Source organism: Dasypus novemcinctus, chromosome X (assembly GCF_030445035.2).
Source record: "Dasypus novemcinctus isolate mDasNov1 chromosome X, mDasNov1.1.hap2, whole genome shotgun sequence".
Taxonomy (NCBI): domain Eukaryota; kingdom Metazoa; phylum Chordata; class Mammalia; order Cingulata; family Dasypodidae; genus Dasypus; species Dasypus novemcinctus.
The window spans coordinates 112786424-112805215 of record NC_080704.1 but is presented as its reverse complement, the minus strand read 5'-3'; the positions used below and the strand labels follow the sequence as shown (position 1 = coordinate 112805215).

Here is an 18792-nt window from a genome sequence, read left to right as displayed (position 1 = left end):
CCAATTCAATTGCCTAGCATTTTTCTTGTATCTTCTTGATTCAATTCAAGAATTATTACTGGATAAATTCTCACGAGGCCAAGATCCCAAGTTCTAGTATCAGGAGTAGTAGCAGGCTCCAGTTTTGTTTCTTCTGTAATTCAATATTAAATGTAGATCCACTAAACATTACTATCTGTGTAAGAATAGAAGGGAACTGACTAGTGGTCGGATAGTTCCATTAAAAAAATCTGTCACTAATAGAATGGGCTAGGGGAAATGGACTTGGCCCAGTGAATAGGGCATCCATCTACCACATGGGAGGACCGCGGTTCAAATCCTGGGCCTCCATTACCCGTGGGGAGCTGGCCCATGTGCAGTGCTGATGCATGCAAGGAGTGCCGTGCCACACAGGGGTGTCCCCCGCGTAGGGGAGCCCCATGCACAAGGAGTGCGCCCTGTAAGGAAAGCCACCCAGCATGAAAGAAAGTGCAGCTTGCCTAAAAATGGTGCCTCCCACTCAAAGAGCTGACACAACAAGGTGATGCAACAAAGAGAAACACAGATTCCTGTGCCACTGACAAGAACAGAAGCAGACAAAGAAGAAGACGTAGCAAATAGACATAGAAAACAGACAACTGGGGTGGGGGGGAAGGGGAAAGAAATAAATAAAAATAAATAAATCTTTTAAAAAAAAGAAAGGGCTGGGTTGTACCATTTATTTTACATACTAATCAGTAGAAAAAAATGTGTGTTTGAAGATGAAATAACAGCCAAAAATTTCAAGAGCAGAACTGTCTCTATAATCTTAGTCCCCCAATTTCCACTCAATGACAAATCCTCAAATATTTCAATACACCAATGAGAGTACTATTGAAGAGAGAGAAAAGTGATCTGAAAACCTTAGTATAGTAGTGCTATAGAATTTTCTATGGTAGTGTATTAGATCTTTCTATAGAAAAGCAATAAAACTTTCTGTGGTAATAGAAATGTTCTGTGTCTGCACTGTCCAATATAGTAGTCACTAACCATATTTGGTTATTGAGAAGTTGAAAGGCAACCAGTGTGACTGAGGAAATGAATTTTTATTCTCTTCTAATTTTACTTTTAAAAGCCACATGTGACTATTTGCTATCATTTTAGACAACTTGTAAGAGCATGAAATTTTATTCAATAAATGAAACAATTGAGTAAAATGTCAAAGCTCAAGGCAGACTTTATATACTTAGTCATTCATTTACAACATTCATTCAAGTCAATCAATCACAGTATCAAATTCATTTTTGAAGCAGGCAGGACTCAAATTAAAAATAAAGAACATACTCATACAGCTAGCAAGAATACCATTGTATCTTCTACTATATGCATACTACATTTCTTCAGCAACTTCAGAGTCGAAAAACATTATTTCAGTATGTATGCAGGGTGAGGTATGACCTGGTCTCCCAAAGATTTCGTCAAGGGAGAATTTCCCATTATCTATTACTATATAACAACAAATAACTCCCACTCCAAAACTTAAGTGCCTTAAAACAACAATCCTTCATAGTTGTATTGGTTGAATATTTACAGCTGTGCAATTCTTGCTCAGGCTGTCTAGTGGTTGCATTTAGATTAGGGGTTCTTAACAAGGGGTCAGTGAGCTTGAATTTAAATTAAAAAATCAACAGTATTCTTGTGGGGCCATGTTGGTGAAGGTTTGATATACTTACTAAATAATACAGAGTACAGTGTGGACATAGTAAGGGGTCTGTGGTTTTCATCTGATGGGCAAAGGGGTCCATGAAACTAAAAAGGTTAAGAATCCTTGAGTTAGATGGTACTGCGGATGAAGTCATTGAAGACTTCTTCACTCACATGTATGGTACCTGAGCTTGAATGTTTGAAACAGCCTGACTGTCTCCATTGCTTATTACCTGGCCCCCAAGTCAAGGGTTCTAAGAAAAAAAGTAAAGGCTGCCAATCTTTTAAGGATGATCCAAGAAATTAGCACTATTTCACTTTTCCCTTATGCTCTATATTTGCTTTTTTTCTATATAATAAACTTTATTTACAGAGAAGTTTTATAATACATAAAAGTTACAAAGTATATTGTTAATGTGGGAAAGTGTGGGAGGGGGACATATGGGAATTCCCTATATTTCGTATGTAACATTTATATTTTCTAAAGTGTCAAGAAAGAAAGAAAGAAAGAAAGAAAGAAAGAAAGAAAGAAAGAAAGAAAGAAAGAAAGAAAGAAAGAAAGAAAGAAAGAAAGAAAGAAAGAGAGAGAGAGAGAGAAAGAGAGAAAGAAAGAGAGAGAGAAAGAAAGAGAAAGAGAGAGAGAAAGAAAGAGAGAGAAAGAAAGAGAGAAAGAAAGAGAGAAAGAAAGAAAGAAAGAAAGAAAAAAGAAAGAAAGAAGGAAAAAATAGAAAGAAAGAAAGAAGAAAGAAGGAAAGAAAAGAAAGAAAGAAAAAGAATGGGGAGAAGACTGTGGGAAGGACTCGAAGTTCTCACACAATGAAGAGCCAAAATCTGTCTGAGGGACCTGTTTTGGGGATCAGCAGACCAGGACAGTGCTTCACTACTTCCAGGTCGGTGAGGGACAGAGAGACGAAGAACCCAAAAATTGTTTCAATTTTTGGTGAGTTACCAAGCCCCCACAGCAGCCAAGAAGAGCTCCCATCTTGCTCAACTGCCAAGATATTAAGCTGGGGTAAAACCCTTGGCTCACTGCAGCTGACTGAGAGGAAAACAGACATCTTCTTCCCTATCAGCTGTTTTGAGAGAAAAGAGGGGGGTAAGAGGGGGCTTTTCTTCATTGAATTCAACCAGCACAACTGCGTTTAAATCTCTGCTCTTGAAGTCAAACACAAGAACACTGAAAAGCGTAGACTGAGGCGGGGCAAGATGGCATCTGAGTAAGTGCACCTCATAATCTCTCCTGCAAAGAAGCAGCTGAGTAGGGTTGGAGTCCTGCTGGACCAGGCTGTTTCAGGTGCTTGCAGGGCAGGAGGTGTCTGCACATTGATTTAGTGGGACGGTGACAGAGGAGATTCTTGCAAGAGGTAGAATTTTGGGTCTCTTTCATGGAGGTCAGGGTTGTGGGCAGGACCCTTCCCCGTGGGGCCGGCGGCCCAGCAGCGGTGACAATTCCTGAAGGCTTTGCTGTGCTGGGGAGTTCCCAAGCCCTGAGCAGGCTGTTTCGGTGGCTTGCAGGGTGGGAGGTGTCTGGAAGTTGATTTGGTGAGACAGTGATGGAGGAGATTCTTGTGAGAAGTGGAATTTTGGGTTTCTGACATGGATGTCTGAGGTTCTGGGTGGAGCCCCTCCCCCTAGGACTGGCGGCCAGGGCACGGCAATCCATGGGATCTTTGTTCTGTGGGGTGTTCCCAAACACTGAGTGGGCTGTTTTGGACGCTTGCAGGGCAAGAAGTGTCCAGATGTTGATTTGGTGAGACAGTGACAGAAGAGATTTTGGGAAGAGGTGGAACTTTTGGTTTCTGATGTGGAGGTCAGAAGTTGTAGGTGGAATCCCTCCCTCTAGGGCTGGCGGCCCATCTGAGGTGGCCCCTGAAATCTTCATTGTGCAGCAGTGCTCCCAAACCCTGAGCAGGCTGTTGCAGTGGCTTGCAGGGCAAGAGGTGTCTGGATGTCAATTTGGTGAGACAGTGACAGAAGATATTCTTGTGAGAGGTGGAATTTGGTGTTTCTGGCATGGAGGTCAGAGGTTGCGGGCGGGACCCCTCCCCCTAGGACTGGTACCCAGTTGTGGGGATCCCTGAAGGCTGTGCTGTGCTGCAGTGCTCCCAGGCCCCATGTTAACCGGATGCATGGTTCCAAGGTCTGTGTCCCCTAAACCTTGGTGGACCATGCTCCAGAGACACACACACCTTGAGTCTGCAATATCAGACTTCCCATCCCTGAATATACCACGCCCTGAGGTCCATCTGAGTTCCTTGATTACACTAGCCCTCAGTGTTTGTGTTTTCTTTTCTTTTCTTTTTCTCTTATTTTTTCTTTCTCTCTTTCCTTGAACTTGGAGGAGTATACCAGCTGTCTTGGGGAGAGTCTAGGAAGAAAGGAGAGGTGAATCTGCTGAGAAAGCCCAATTTGCAAAAACGTCCTGGGATAGGAAGAAAGTGGAGTCAGAAAATCAGTTAGACCTCTCCTAGCACACCTAAGGGGGAGGGACTGTAGGACGTGCTATCCAAGCTTCAAGTAGCATATTTGGGGTTACTGGTGAGGTGGAGGTGATCTCACGCTGGAAATAAAGAGCCATAGTCTTCTGTGTTGAGTTGGTTCAACAAGGACCTACATGAATCTCTTACTGGACCTCTCAGGCAACTTTCCTGCTGCCCTGGGAGAGAGAAGTAAGGAAAGGAGAAAGGGGGAAGGTCAGATCCCTAAGTGTATTATTTAACTGCAAATAGGATTCCTAGCTTAAAACGTTAGTTATTTTTTTTTTTGTCTTGGTTGCTAATATTGCACTGTCTCCTGGTCTTTTCTCCTGTTTTCTCTCCCAAGGTCCTATTTTTTTTTCTTTTTCTTTTTCTTTCTTGCTTGCCCCCCCTTTTATTTGCCCCCCCTTTTTCTCTTCTCTTTTTTTTTCTTTTCTCTTTTTTTCTTATTTTATATTATGTTCTTTATATAATAGGTGCTGCAGGGAGCACTTTACACTTACTGTGTTTCCTCATCCACCATTTCCTCTTTTCTGTGTGTATTGATTTTAGCCACCTACACTAACCACTTTCCCCCACATCTTTCTATCCTCCTTTATCTACTCTTTCTCTTACATTCCACCTCCCTTTCTTTGGCCCCCAAATTCTCTGACTTTTAATTTCTAATACCTTTTTTTCTGTTTTCTGTCTTTAATCCACTCTTGATATTATTGTCTTTCTTTTCTCTTTCCCTCTCTCATGAAAACCTTGGCTTTTTAACTCATACTATATTCCTCCCCATATTCATTATAGGTACTCTACCTATTGCTATAACTCTGAACAACTTACATGAGTGTAATATCCATTCTCCCAGATCTCACATTGTTGCTCTGTTAACATTTATTACCAATATTATCTAATACATTTTCTTTTCTTAATCATTTTGCTTTCCTTGGCCCTAATATTTTCCTTCAAAGTGAACTTAGCCAGAAACAAGAAAATAGAGTAAGAAGAACAAAGTGACAAAGAGTAGACATAACACTTATGCACGAACAACAACTAATTAATCCCCAAGACTAGACAAAGAAGCTAAGGAACTTATTAAACATGTCAAATTAAATGATGACCAGACAGCAACAAAAAACTGCAAACCAAACCAATAATCAGGAAAACATGGCTGAATCCAATTAACAAACTAAAAACCAGAAAGGGGAGCAGAACATTGGACAAGTAATTAAAGATCTCAAAACATATATTAGAGACCAACTTAACATAGTAAAGAAAGAGATTAACAATATGAAGGAAACATTTAGAGAGGAAATTGCAGACATACACAAAAAGATAACAGATATAATGGTGATGAACCCCCATTTCAAGAAATCAAAAATACACTCTCAGCAAATAGCAGCAGTTTCGAAGATGCAGAGGAGAGAATTAGTGATGTGGAAGACAGTACATCTGAAATCAAACAGATATAGAACTGATCAATAAAAAGATAGAAAAAATCCAGCTAGGACTTAGGGACCTGAATGATGATGCAAAACGCACAAACATACGTATTATAGGCCATCCCAGAAGGAGAAGATAAGGGAAAGAGGACAGAAGGGTGTTGGGGGAAATAATGGCTGAACACTTCCCAAATCTACTGAAGAGATGGATGTACATGTCCAGGAAGAACAACACACCCGAAACACCATAAATCCCAACAGGCCAATTCCAAGACATATACCTGTCAAATTATCCAATGCTCAAGAAAAAGGGAAAATTCTAAAAGCAGTAAGGGAAAAGAGAACCACACATATAAGGGAGGCTCCGTAAGATTAAGTGCTGATTTCTCATGTGAAACCATGGAGCCAAGAAGGCAGTGGTATGATATAGTCAAGGTACTAAAAGAAAAAAAAGTTTCCAACCAAGAGTACTCTATCCAGCTAAACTAGCATTCAAAAATGATGGAGAGATTGAAATATTCACAGATAAACAGAAATTAAAAGAGTATGCCAATGATAACCCTGCCCTTCAAGAAATACTAAAGGAATTTCTACAGGAAGAAAGAAAAAAACAGGAGGGGCAGAGTTGGAGGACAGTGCAAGAGCAATAAAAAAGACAGAAAGAAAAGGAAAAAAACAAACAAAATATGAAAACACAAGTCCAAACAAAATATGGCTAACATAAATAATACCTTGAAAGTAATAAACTGAATGTCAATGGATTAAACTCACCTGTCAAAAGATTCAGACTGCAAGTTTGGATAAGGAAATATGACCCATCTATATGCTGTCTACAAGAAACACATCTTAGACCCAGGGATTCATGGAGGTTGAAAGTGAATGGCTGGAAAGCAATCTTACAAGCAAACAATAACCCAAAAAATGGCAGGAGTAGCTATATTAATATCAGACAAAATAGAATTAAATGCAAAATGATTGTGAGAGACAAAAATGGATACTACATATTAGTGAAAGGGATAATCTTTCAAGAAGAGTGAACAATCATAAATATTTATGCTCCTAACAAGGACGCCTCCAAATATGTGAGGAAAACACTGGAAAAACTATGTGAAAGAATACATGCCTCTACAATTATAGTGGGAGAGTTTAATACACCACTATCAACTTTGGACAGAACATCTCAAAAGAGATTCACTAAAGAAACAAAGACTTTGAACAGTGTATTAGAGGAGCTGGATCTAATAGATATATACAGATCATTACACCTGAATACAGCAGGATATACATTTTTCTCTCCAGTGCACATGGATCATTCTCCAAGATAGACCATATGCTAGGCCACAAAGAAAGGTTTAATGAATTCAGAAAGTTTGAAATCATACAAAATAATATCTGTGACCACAGTGGAGTGAAGCTGGAAATCTGCAAGGGCCAGAAGCCCAGATTTCACACCAAGATACGGAAATTAGCAGCACACTCTTAGAAAAACAGTGGGACAAAGAGGAAATCTCAAAAGAAATTAATAACTACGTTAAAACAAATGAAAATAATAACACAACTTACCAAAACTTATGGCATGCAGCAAAAGAAGTACTGAGAGGGAAATTTATAGCCATAACTTCATACAACATAAAAGAAGAAAGAGCCAAAATTGAAGAACTAACTGCACATTTGGAGGAATTAGTAATAAAACAAAAACAAAGTAACTCCATAGGAAGAAGAAAGAAAGAAATAACAAAGAAAAGGGCAGAAATAAGTGAAATAGAAAGTACGAAAGCACTTGAAAAGATAAACAAAACCAATGCTGATTCTTTGAGAAGATCAGTAAAATTGACAAACCCTTAGCTAGACTAACAAAGAAAAAAAGAGAGTGTTGTGGTGTCATCCAGCGGCTCTGCTCTCGAAGAGGTTAGGACGAACAGAGCAAGAAAACACAAGTAACCACTCTGGAGATGCAGGCTGGTGGTGCAGGTCTAGTTTATTGAGGAAGTGCAACAACTTTTATGGGTGACTGGGGGGAAGCTAGGCATCGTGCAAGCACCTGATTGGTTATGCTGATTCAGTGAGGTTGGTTGGCACATGGGATCTTGTTGCTGAGGACTGGGGAAGAATTAGCAGTGGCTCACAGTTGTTTACTGTGAGGCTCAGCGCCATCTTTAAGGAGTGGCGCCTGCAGCTCACTCACAATTCTCCTGTTTTTGTTTTTTAAGAAGCATTAGGCAGTGGTTGAATGAGCACCAAGGTGACTGTGCCTGTCGTAGATTGTCTCCCTCTGGAGATCTTACCCGTCATTGACTACCAGTCAAGCACACTGATGCTACTAATTATTCGCGCATGTTGCGCAATACTGCAAGACTGAAGGTATTTGTGGCACACTGTATAGCTTCTATATTGTCCTCTATTAGTTGCGGGGCTGAGAGGTGCCCCTGATCTCATTTAAAGGCAGAAGAGGATTGCCCTGAAGGTCAGTTTTTGAGTGACAATCTCTTTTCCAATGAAGTCCTTTCCTACATCTTGGGCAGACCAAGGGGGGAACATTTTGTGGCTTAGGAGTAACCATGAGAGGGCACTCCTTGGTGAAATGACCAGGCTTGTGGCACCTGTAGCAGATTTTGTGAGGTGGCTGGATATGCAAATGATCAGCTAAGGCAGCAGCTAGTACAGAAGTGGTATTAGTTGCAGCTGCCATAGCAGAAGTGGAATGAGACCCAATGTCTCTGCAAGCAAGGACCCAGTTGTCGGGGCTTTTATTACAAATAGGCATAATTGTTTGTTGACACTCGGTATTGGTGCCTTCCCAAAGAAGGTCTTTTAATAAAGCATCAGCAGCAGCAGAATGGGAAACTTTTCTATCAACGGCCTCCTTCACTCGACTATAATAGTCAGAAAAGGGCTCGTTGGGACCCTGCAGAAGTTTGGAGAGGTGAATAGGTTTCCCCTGAGGGTTGAGGTTTTGAAAAGCAATTTTAGCAATGGTGAGGCACTGATCAAAGTAGGGCACTGGACATGCATCTTGGACTGTTGGAAGAGCCCATTGCCCCTCCCCTTTTAAAGCATCAGGGGGGAGGGCCGTTATGCCGTTGGTAAGATTGCGTGTGCCTGTTTTCTCTGCTTCATCATTGTACAAAGCTTTCCAGGTGATATAATTACCAGGAGTCAGAATGTCATGCGCAAGGTTCTTCCAATCAGTAGCGCAATTGTGTTCAAGGGGCAGATTATCCATTAACATCTGAGCATGTGGACTATTAAAGCCATCTTCCTGAATGGCTTTGCAAAGGTTAGAAATAGTTTTATGATCCCAAGGGTACCAATTGTAGGGGGTGTGATTGGTAGGATTGAAGTTCACCTGGTAAATGTTGCAGGGGAAGGGGTGAGAGGAGGGAAAGTGACGGATGGGTTAGCCAAGATGGCTGCTGAACCAGAAGAGGAAGTAGAAGAGGAAGAGAAAATGGCAGGTGCAAGTGAAGGAGGGGAGGAACGGTTTTAGGGTGAGAAAGAAAAGGGCAAAGACCACAGGGTGGAGCTCCAGAGGAGGAAGAGGAGGGAGGTGGGGGTTGTGTAGGAAGGGAAAGGGGAGGTGTTAAAGAAGAGGAGCAGTTGGTCACTGCCGAAGCAAAGGTGATTAGGTCCTCCTCCTTTGTGGAAGGGAGGGTGACGCTCTTGTGGCCAATGGCTTCCGCTGGAACCCGTGGAGCAACGGCGTCCTGTGGAGGACCATTAGTAGGCATTTTTTGTTGAGAAAGGTTGGTAGCAGGTGTCAGGATGAGCAGAGGGGAAGTTTCAGGGGGGGAGTAGGTGGCCCTGGGATATATCTTTGAGCGATGGGTATAAGGGATCGCTGTCAGTTGGTACATAAGGAGGAGCAGGGGTAGAAGGAGTTGCGGGCGTGACGGAAAGTGGGATTGGGGAAGGTACATCTAGCAGAGCACCCATAAGGCAAGCATGAATGGCTAAGAGAGCAGGAATGAGGCCTAGAGGAAAGGTTTTTCCCTCATGGACTTCAGCAGAGCGCACATGCTTGAGCAGCTTCACCCATGTGGCGGGATCCCACAGGGCGGCTGTGGAGAGCCAGGGGTTAAAATGAACAACAAGGTCCCAGTATTGATTAAGTTCCTTTTCAGAAATTTTGATGGGCCTACTTGCCAAAAGGGTGTGTAGGGCGCACGCTTGTGGAGCCTTCTCAGAGGAGGAGAGATTACCCATTCCGAGGGGCACTTACCGACTGCAAATGCCGAGCTGCACTTCATAGCTCACTGATATTGTCTCCGAGGCTTTCAGGCCCCCACGTTGGGTGCAAGAGAGAAGATACAAATACACAAAATAAGAAATGAAAAAGGAGATATCACCACTGACCCCACAGAAATATAGAATATCATAAGAGGATAATTTGAAAAACTATATTCCAACAAAAACGACAATTCAGAGGAAATGGACAAATTCCTAGAAACACATAAATAGCCTATATTGACGAAAGAAGAAATTGAAGATCTCAACAAACCAATCACAAGTAAAGATAGAATCAGTCATTAAAAACCTCCCAACTAAGAAGAGCCCAGGGCCAGACGGCTTCACAGATGAATTCTACAGAACATTTCGAAAAGCACTAAAACTAATCCTGCTGAAACTCTTCCAAAAAATTGAAACAGAAGGAACATTGCCTAACTCCTTCTATGATGCCAACATTACCCTAGTACCAAAGCCAAACAAAGACACCACAACAAAGGAAAATTACTGACCAATTTCTCTAATGAACATAGACGCAGAAATCCTCAACAAAATACTTGCTAACCATATTCAACAGCACATTAAATGAATTATACACCATGACCAAATGGGATTCATTCCGGATATGCAAGGATGATTCAACATAAGAAAATCAATCAATGTAATACACCATATAAACAGATTGAAGGAAAAAATAACATGATTATATCTATAGATGCAGAAAAAGCATTTGACAAAATACAGCACCCTTTCTTGATTAAAACACTGCAAAAGATCAGAATACAAGGAAATTTTCTGAACATGATAAAGAGTATATATGAAAAACCCACAGCAAACATCGTTTACAATGGTGAAATCCTAAAATCCTTCCCTCTAAGATCAGGAACAAGACAAGGATGCCGACAATCACCTCTTCTTTTTAACATTGCCTTAGAAGTACTTGCTCAAGTACTGAGGCAAGAACCAGATATAAAAGGCATTCAAATTGGAAAGGAAGAAGTCAAAATTTCATTATTTGCAGATGACATGATCCTATTCATAGAAAACCCTGAGAGGTCTACAACAAAGATTCTAGAACTCATAAATGAGTTTAGTAAAGTCACAGGTTATAAGATCAATGAGCAAAAATTAGTAGCATTTCTGTACACCAATAATGAGCAAGCTCAGGAGGAAATCAAGAAACAAATACCATTTACAATAGTCAATTAAAAAAATCAAATACCTAGGAATAAATTAAAGTAAAGATGTAAAAAAAATTATACACAGAGAACTACACAACACTGTTCAAGGAAATCAAAGAAGACCTAAATAAATCGAAGAATATTCCCTGTTCATGGATAGGAAGACTAAATATTATTAAGATGTCTATCCTTCCAAAACTGATCTCCACATTCAATGCAATCCCAATAAAAATCAACACAACATTCTTTAAGGAACTAGAAAATCTAGCTTTGAAATTGATTTGGAAAGGAAAGAGGCACTGAATAGCCAAAGACATATTGAAAAAGAAAAATGAAATTGGAGGAATCACACTACCTGACTTCAAAACATACTACAAAGCTACAGTATTGAAAACAGCATAGTATTGGCACAAGGAGAGACACACAGCCCAGTGGAAACGAATTGAGAGTTCTGATATATATCCTCATATATATGGTCATATAATATTCGATAAAGCCATCAAACCTTCTCAACTGGGAGAGAATGGCCTATTCAACAAATGGTGCCTGGAATAACTGGATATCCATATGTAGAAAAATGAAAGAGAATTACCATCTCACACCTTATACAAAGATCAATTCAAGATGGATCAAAGACCTACATATAAGAGCCAAGTCCATAAAGACCTTGGAAAGCAGTGTAGGGAAACATCTACAGGACCTTGTAATAGGAAATGGCTTCATGAATATCACACCAAAAGCACAAGCAGCAAAAGAACAAGTAGATAAATGGGACTTCCTCAAAATTAAAGCCTTCTGCACCTCAAAGGAGTTTGTCAAGAAAGTAAAAAGGGAACCCACACAATGGGAGAAAATATTTGGTAACCATATATCTGATAGGAGACTTATAACCTGCATATATAAATTACTCCTATATCTTGAAAATTAAAAGGCAAACAACCCACTTAAAAAATGGGAAAAAAGATTTAAATAGAAACTTCTCCAAAGAAGAAATACAAATGGCTTAAAAGCACATGAAAAAATGCTCCAAATCTCTAGCTATCAGGGAAATGCAAATCAAAACTACAATGAGATACCATCTTACTCCCATAAGATTGGCGGCTATGAAAAAAACAGAAGACAACAAATGCTGGAGAGGACATGAAGGAATGGGAACACTCATCCACTGCTGGTGGGAATGCAGAAGGATCCAGCCATTCTGGAGGACTGTTTGGTGGTTTCTCAAAAAAGTACCCATAGATTTGCCATATGATTCAGCAATTCTACTGCCGGGTATATACCCAGTAGAACTGAAAACAAGGACACAAACAGATATATGCACAACAATGTTCATAGCAGCATTGTTCACTATTGCCAAAAGGTGGAATCAACCCAAATGCCCATCAACAGATGAATGGATAAATAAAATGTGGCATATACATACAATGGAGTACTACTCAGCTTTAAGAACGAATACACTACAAACACACGTGATAACATGGACGAATCTTGAGAATCTTATGTTGAGTGAAGCAACCCAGGCATTGAAGGACAAATATTACATGACCTCAATGATATGACATAAGTAAACCAAGCTGCCTCAGAGAACTAGAGATTGTATGATACACTTAAAGGAAATTGGGGGATAGAAGAAGGATGTAAGCTGTCACCTACATGGGTGAAATCTATGATAAGCTGGAGGAATTTGTACAAGGAAGGGGTAAAATGGGGGCATAGGGTTACATTTTGGTGGGTTTTTGTAGGCTTGAGGGGTTCCAGGGATGGGGGGATGGGTACTATTGCCCAAGAAATTGGGTGGAGGGTGGGGCAACATATGAACATAGGAGATTGTCAGATATTTGGTTGAGAGTATAATGCTGAGAAAACTTTTTCAAAAATTTAATAAGGAAGGTTACCTGTTTAAGATGTTTAAGGGGATAATCTGACACAGGACAGGCTCCTAGGGAGTATGTGAATGTTCATTTTGACATAGTGGGTTATATCATAAGATAGAGACCCATATAATGAGAGCGAAGGTATACCCACATCCTGGGGAGGACTAAAGCCCTCAAATAGAGGGAATTGTATCTCTCAAGAGAATTGGTGGCTCCCAGTGCATTAGGGCAGTTCAGCATGTCAAGCCCTCAAGACTGTTGCAATTATCTCTGAACATGGCCCTTCAAGAAATGAAGATTGACTGTCACTGTGGGCCCTAAGTGGAGGGGGAAAGAGGTATTGAATATATAGAACCAATGTAACTGTGTGGGCAATAGAAGTGTTCCACAAGTTTACACAAGGATGGGTATAAGACATGTAAAATTACACCAAAAATATATAGGGACTGATAGGCTAAAAGATAAGTCATAATGCAAAACATAACATAACTAAACATTTAGAAAACTGTATAGTCTAAAATAAAAACCACAATGTAAACACAAACGTTACCTTGTTTGAATACTATTGTCTCAACAGCAGTACTTCAGTTTCAGTAAATATAGTATGAATATGTAAAAAGATTATTGCTGTGGAAGGGAAAAGGTTTTATGTTAGATATGTGGGAGTACTGTATATTGTATATATGAATTACTGTGATCTTAAACTTTTGTGAAGATAAGCTTAATAATTAGAAAAAAGAAAAGAATAAGGTAGGACGTAGACATTGAGGAAAAGACGGAAGTATTTGCCTTGCCAATTTGCATACAGGGCAACACTTATTACAGTGATGGAAGGCAAAACATCAAAAACAAAAGGTTTTACATCTTTTAATTTTTGATACCCCAATTTATTTTTACCTTAATTTTTCTAAATTAATATGTATTCTATATCTAACCTTTAAACCCATCACTATATTCCATTTTACTATTAATGGAACCTGGAGATATATTGGGCTTCACTTTTCAGGAAGTTTTGGATCACAGAGAGGTTCAACAATGGCAGGGGAGGAATACTGGTGTGGCATGTTATTGACAGGGGACACATGGTTGGCAGGGATTTCTCCAGGGCATATATCCAGGGTATATAAAAATGTTTGGATATTTTCATAGTGGATACAATTTAAAACAACAACTGAGGGAGTGCTGAGCTCCTAGCCAGGGGAGCTCTATCACAGTCCCTAAAGGAACAGCAAAAATCCTCCAAGTCCAATGGCAAAGACCAAAAAAGAATGATGGTCCAACAATGAGCACTTGAAACTAATGACTATGTTTGTGAGCCTGTGCACCTGAAATAAGAACAAGGCCTAGAGCTGCAGGGTGCCTAAGTGTTACCTCCTGAGAGCCTCCGTGTTGCTCAAATGTGGCCAGTCTAGAAGCCAAACTCAGCATGTAAATGCATTGCCTTTCCCCCAGCATGGGACATGACTCCCAGTGATGAGTCTCCCTGGCGCTGAGGGATTACTACAAGTACCAGCTGATGATGTAACTAGAAAATTACCTTGAATAAAAGGGTCAACTCGGACCAGCAGAATATCTCAATTTCCATATAATACCAGGAGTTAAAAATGCTTTTTGACCTGAATCAAGGGGGAAATGGAAAGGATAAATGAGTTTATATGGCTATGAGTCTCCAAAAAGTGCTGGGAGGTTATCACAGGAGTTGCCCTTATGCACACCTCAGCAGCGTCCCAGAGACAGATAAAGTAGATACAACCCCAGGTATTGGTTCTTCTGAGGGCTACAGAAACCCACGGGTTCTATGGTCATGGCAGATGGAGTTCAGTGCCTTGTCAGTTGGCCCTACTTTGGAGTTTGTGTTTCTGTGTGATGGGGCTGGACTGAGATGTGATCTTTAATCATAAGCCTCTCCTGTTACTTTTACCAGAACTGTAGTTGGTGCTGGGGTTTAATATATACCCAGGGGACCTGAATCTCGACTGTCCATGTGATAGCCAGGCCCTGAGCCTCAACAGATTTGCAGCTCCTACACTCTGGTTTATTGGACTTACACCACTCAGCTAACACAGCATTGAGGAAGGTCAATCACCACACCAGCGAGCCCAGAGTGCCTACAACCGAAAGCAGGAGGATTGCATCCAGCATCCATGTGGAATCTAAGCCCCCTCTGGATATAGATGTGTAGTGGACACAACCATTCCAAGTTCCACAGGATGGAGGAGTAGAGTATGGATTAGGGTCGACTTACTGATATTCTATTCATGAACTATTGTGATTAGTAATCGAAGAAAATGTGGCATTGGTGTGGAGAATGTGGCCATGGTGGCTGCAGGTTGTAGGGAGTGGGAGGAAGAGATGTGATGTGAGGGCATTTTCGGGGGTTGGAGTTGTTCTGGGTGGTGCTGCAGGGACAGTTACCGGACATTGTGTGTCCTCCCATGGCCCACTGGGTGAGCTATGATGTGGACCATTGACCAAGAGGTGCAGCGGTGCTCAGAGATTTATTCACTAAATGCAATGAATGTCTTATGAAGATGGAGGAGATTCTTGTTATGGGAGGAGGAGTGGGGAGAGTGGGGAGGAGGCTATATGGGGACCTCACATTTTTTTAATGTAATATTAAAAAAAAAGACAAAAAAAAAAAGAAAAGGTGAAAAAAAAGAAAAGCATAGACTGAAACACCTATGTGGAAAGGTGCATACATGACCGCCATCTGCTGGCCAGTATGGAAACTGCATGGACAAAAATTGTTCTCTGTTCTCTGTGAATCCTAACCCCTGGGAAAAAATCTGCACCTCATTACTGAATCCCTGGTCCAAATTTGACAACTTAAGCTGGGCAATTTTAAATTAAAATAAGTTGAAAGTAATATCAAAACAGAGAAGTGGGAAAAAATAAGAAAGAGAGAGAAATTGGCCATCAGAGTAAATTAATTAAAATACTCAGATGCCTTCATATCAGCAAAATCTATGAGCCATACTATGAAACAGAAAGATATGGCTCAGCCAAAGGAACAAATCAAATATCCTGAAGAGATACAGGATTAAAACGATTACTCGGTGATAATCACACAACTCTCCAAAACCAATTCAAAAAATTGAAAGAAAATATAACTAAAGAAATAAATGATATTAAGAAGACACTTGTTAGCATAAAGAAGAATTTGAAAATCTTCAAAGAAAAGAAATAGACCTTATGGTAATGAAAGACATGATGGATGAGATTAAAAATACATTACAGGCATATAAGTGCAGATTTGAATACTCAAAGACAATTAGTGATTTGAAAAGCAGAACATCTGAACTGGAAAAAAGAAGAAAAGAAAGAGAAGAGAATGGGAAAAATGGAACAGAGTCTCAGGCAATTGAATGACAATCCAAAACACACCAACACTCATATTATTGATGTCCGAGAATGAGAAGAGAATGGAAAAGGGATAGAAAGAATATTTGAGGACAATGCACCCCAAACAATAAATCCAAATAGTCCTACCCCAAGACACCTACCTACAATTCAGAATGACAAATATCTTAGATAAACAGAGGATTCTGAAGGCAGCAAGAGAAAAGCAAAGCATCACATAAAAGGGAATCTTGTTAAGATTAAGTGATGATGTTTCATCAAAAACCATGGAGGAGAGAAGAAAGTGGTATGATATATTTAAGGTACTGAAAGAGAGAAACTGAGCAAAGAATTCTATATCTGACAAAAATGTCCTGCAAAAATATAGGTGAGATTCCACATGGATGATGGATGCATTCTCCTGCTTGCAGTTGTAGACACTCTTGGCTTCCTGGTGTGGTGGTTGAACTTCTTCACCTCCCTGTTTGCCATCCAGGGTAAATCCAATGAACCAGAGGGTAGAAGTTGCAAGTCTGCTGAGGCTTAAGGCCCAGTTCTCACATAGACAGTCAAGAGATTCACGTCTCCTGAGTATACACCGACCCCAGTGCCAACCACAGGTTCAGTAAAAGTGACAGAAGAGGCATGTGTAGAAATGTCACATCTGAATCTAAGCTCCCTCTCGATATAGAGGTGGGGTGTACATAACCATTCAAGGGTCCACAGGATGGAGGAATAGAGTATGGATTAGAGTTAACTTACTGATACTCTACTATGGAACTATTGTGATTAATAATGGAAGAAACTGTAACAATGATTTGGAGAAAGTGGCCATGGTAGCTGCTCAGGGTAGGGAGAGGGAAGAAGAGATATGAAGTGGAGCATTTTCAGGACTTGGTATTGTCCTGGGTGGTACTGCAAGGACAGATGCTGGACATTGTATGTCCTGCCATGGCCCACTGGGTGAACTGAGGAAAGTGTAAGCTACAATGTAAACCATTATCCATGTGGTATAGCAGTGTTCCAAAACATATTTACCAAATGCAATGAATATGCCATGATGATGAAAAATATTTTTGATGTGGGAGGAGTGTGATGTGGGAGGTGTGGGGTATATGGGGACCTCTGATATATATATTTTAAGGTAACATTAAAAAATAAAGAGAGAGAAAAAAAAGAAGAAATAATATAAGTGAGTACAAATTCTTCACAGACAAGCAAAAACTGATAGAATATGTTACTGAAAGACCAGAGTTACATAGATGTCTCTACAATACTAGTTGGAGACTTCAATATGCCACTTTGAGCATTGGTTAGAATATCTGGGCAGAGGATCAGTAAAGAAACAGAGAGCTTCATGAATATGATAAGTAAACTAGACCTAACAGATATCTATAAAGCATTGTACCCCAAGTAGCAGGATATACATTCTTTTCAAGCACTCATATAACCTTCTCACAGTTAGACCATATGTTGGGGCATGAGACAAGTTTCGAAAATTTTAAAAGATTAAAATTATACAAAACATTTCTCTGATCATAACAGAATGAGGCTGGAAATCCATAATGGATGGAAAAAGGGAAATTCATAAATGTATGTAGGTTAAACAATAAACTCTTAAATAATCAGTGTGTCAAAGAAGAAATTGCAAGAGAATTCAGCAAATATTTTGAGACTAATGAAAATTAGAACACAACATATGAAAACCTATGGGACACTGCAAAGGCAGTACTGAGAAAGAAATTTGTAGCCCTCAATGCTATTTTTTTAAAAGAAAGAGCTAAAATTAAAGATCTAACTGAACAACTGGAGAAAACTAGCAAAAGAAGAGCAAGCTAATCCAAAACAAGCCAAAGGAAAGAAATATTAAATATCAGAGCAGAAATAAATAAATTAGAGGACAACATAAAAAAATAGAATCAACAGAACTGAAAGATGATGCCAGATTGAGTGCACCCACATCATCTCTCTTGCAAAGGATAGGCTGAGTGAGGGCAATATTCTGCCTGAGTGAGCTGTTTTGGAAACCTACAAAACATGAGGCTTCAGGGTATTCATCTGGAGAAAGCACGACAAAAAGAGGGGTTGCTCAAGATAAAACCATGAGTCTCTGGCACTTGAGGCTGGAGCTGTGGGATGGCTAAGCCCTCCCTCAGGGCAGGAAGATGTAGGGTTCCCTGACCTTTGTCAGTCACCCAACTGGAGGAGACAAACTCTGAGAGTGGGAGGGTTCTAGTGAACTGTGGAGCGGGGTAACCTGAATGCAGGTTCAATTGTCTGGACCCCACTTTTTTGAGCTTTGAAGAGCATACCAGCTGACTTGAGGAGAAACCAGATAGGGGGGAGAAGTGAATCTGTTGAGGCAGTCTGATTACCGAACCTCCTTGGGACAGGGAAAATTGGTCTGGGAGAAGGTGGAGTCCGGCAATTAACTAGTTCTGTTCAACCCACCTAAGGGGGGGGGGGGGGGACAGTAGGAAGGCTTTAATAAGCTTCCAAGAGCATATTTAGGGTTTCTGGCAAGGTGTGGATACTCTCTTTCAAAGAGACTGAGTCATTATTTTCTAGGGGGAGTTAATTCACCAGAGTCTCATTTGAATTTCAAAAG

General features: G+C 40.3%; 1 protein-coding gene across 1 annotated transcript in view; it reads right to left on the bottom strand.

The window, feature by feature from the left end:
- Positions 1 to 18792, bottom strand: part of NRK (Nik related kinase) — a 295895-nt gene that overhangs the window by 36975 nt on the left and 240128 nt on the right. The window lies entirely within an intron of this gene.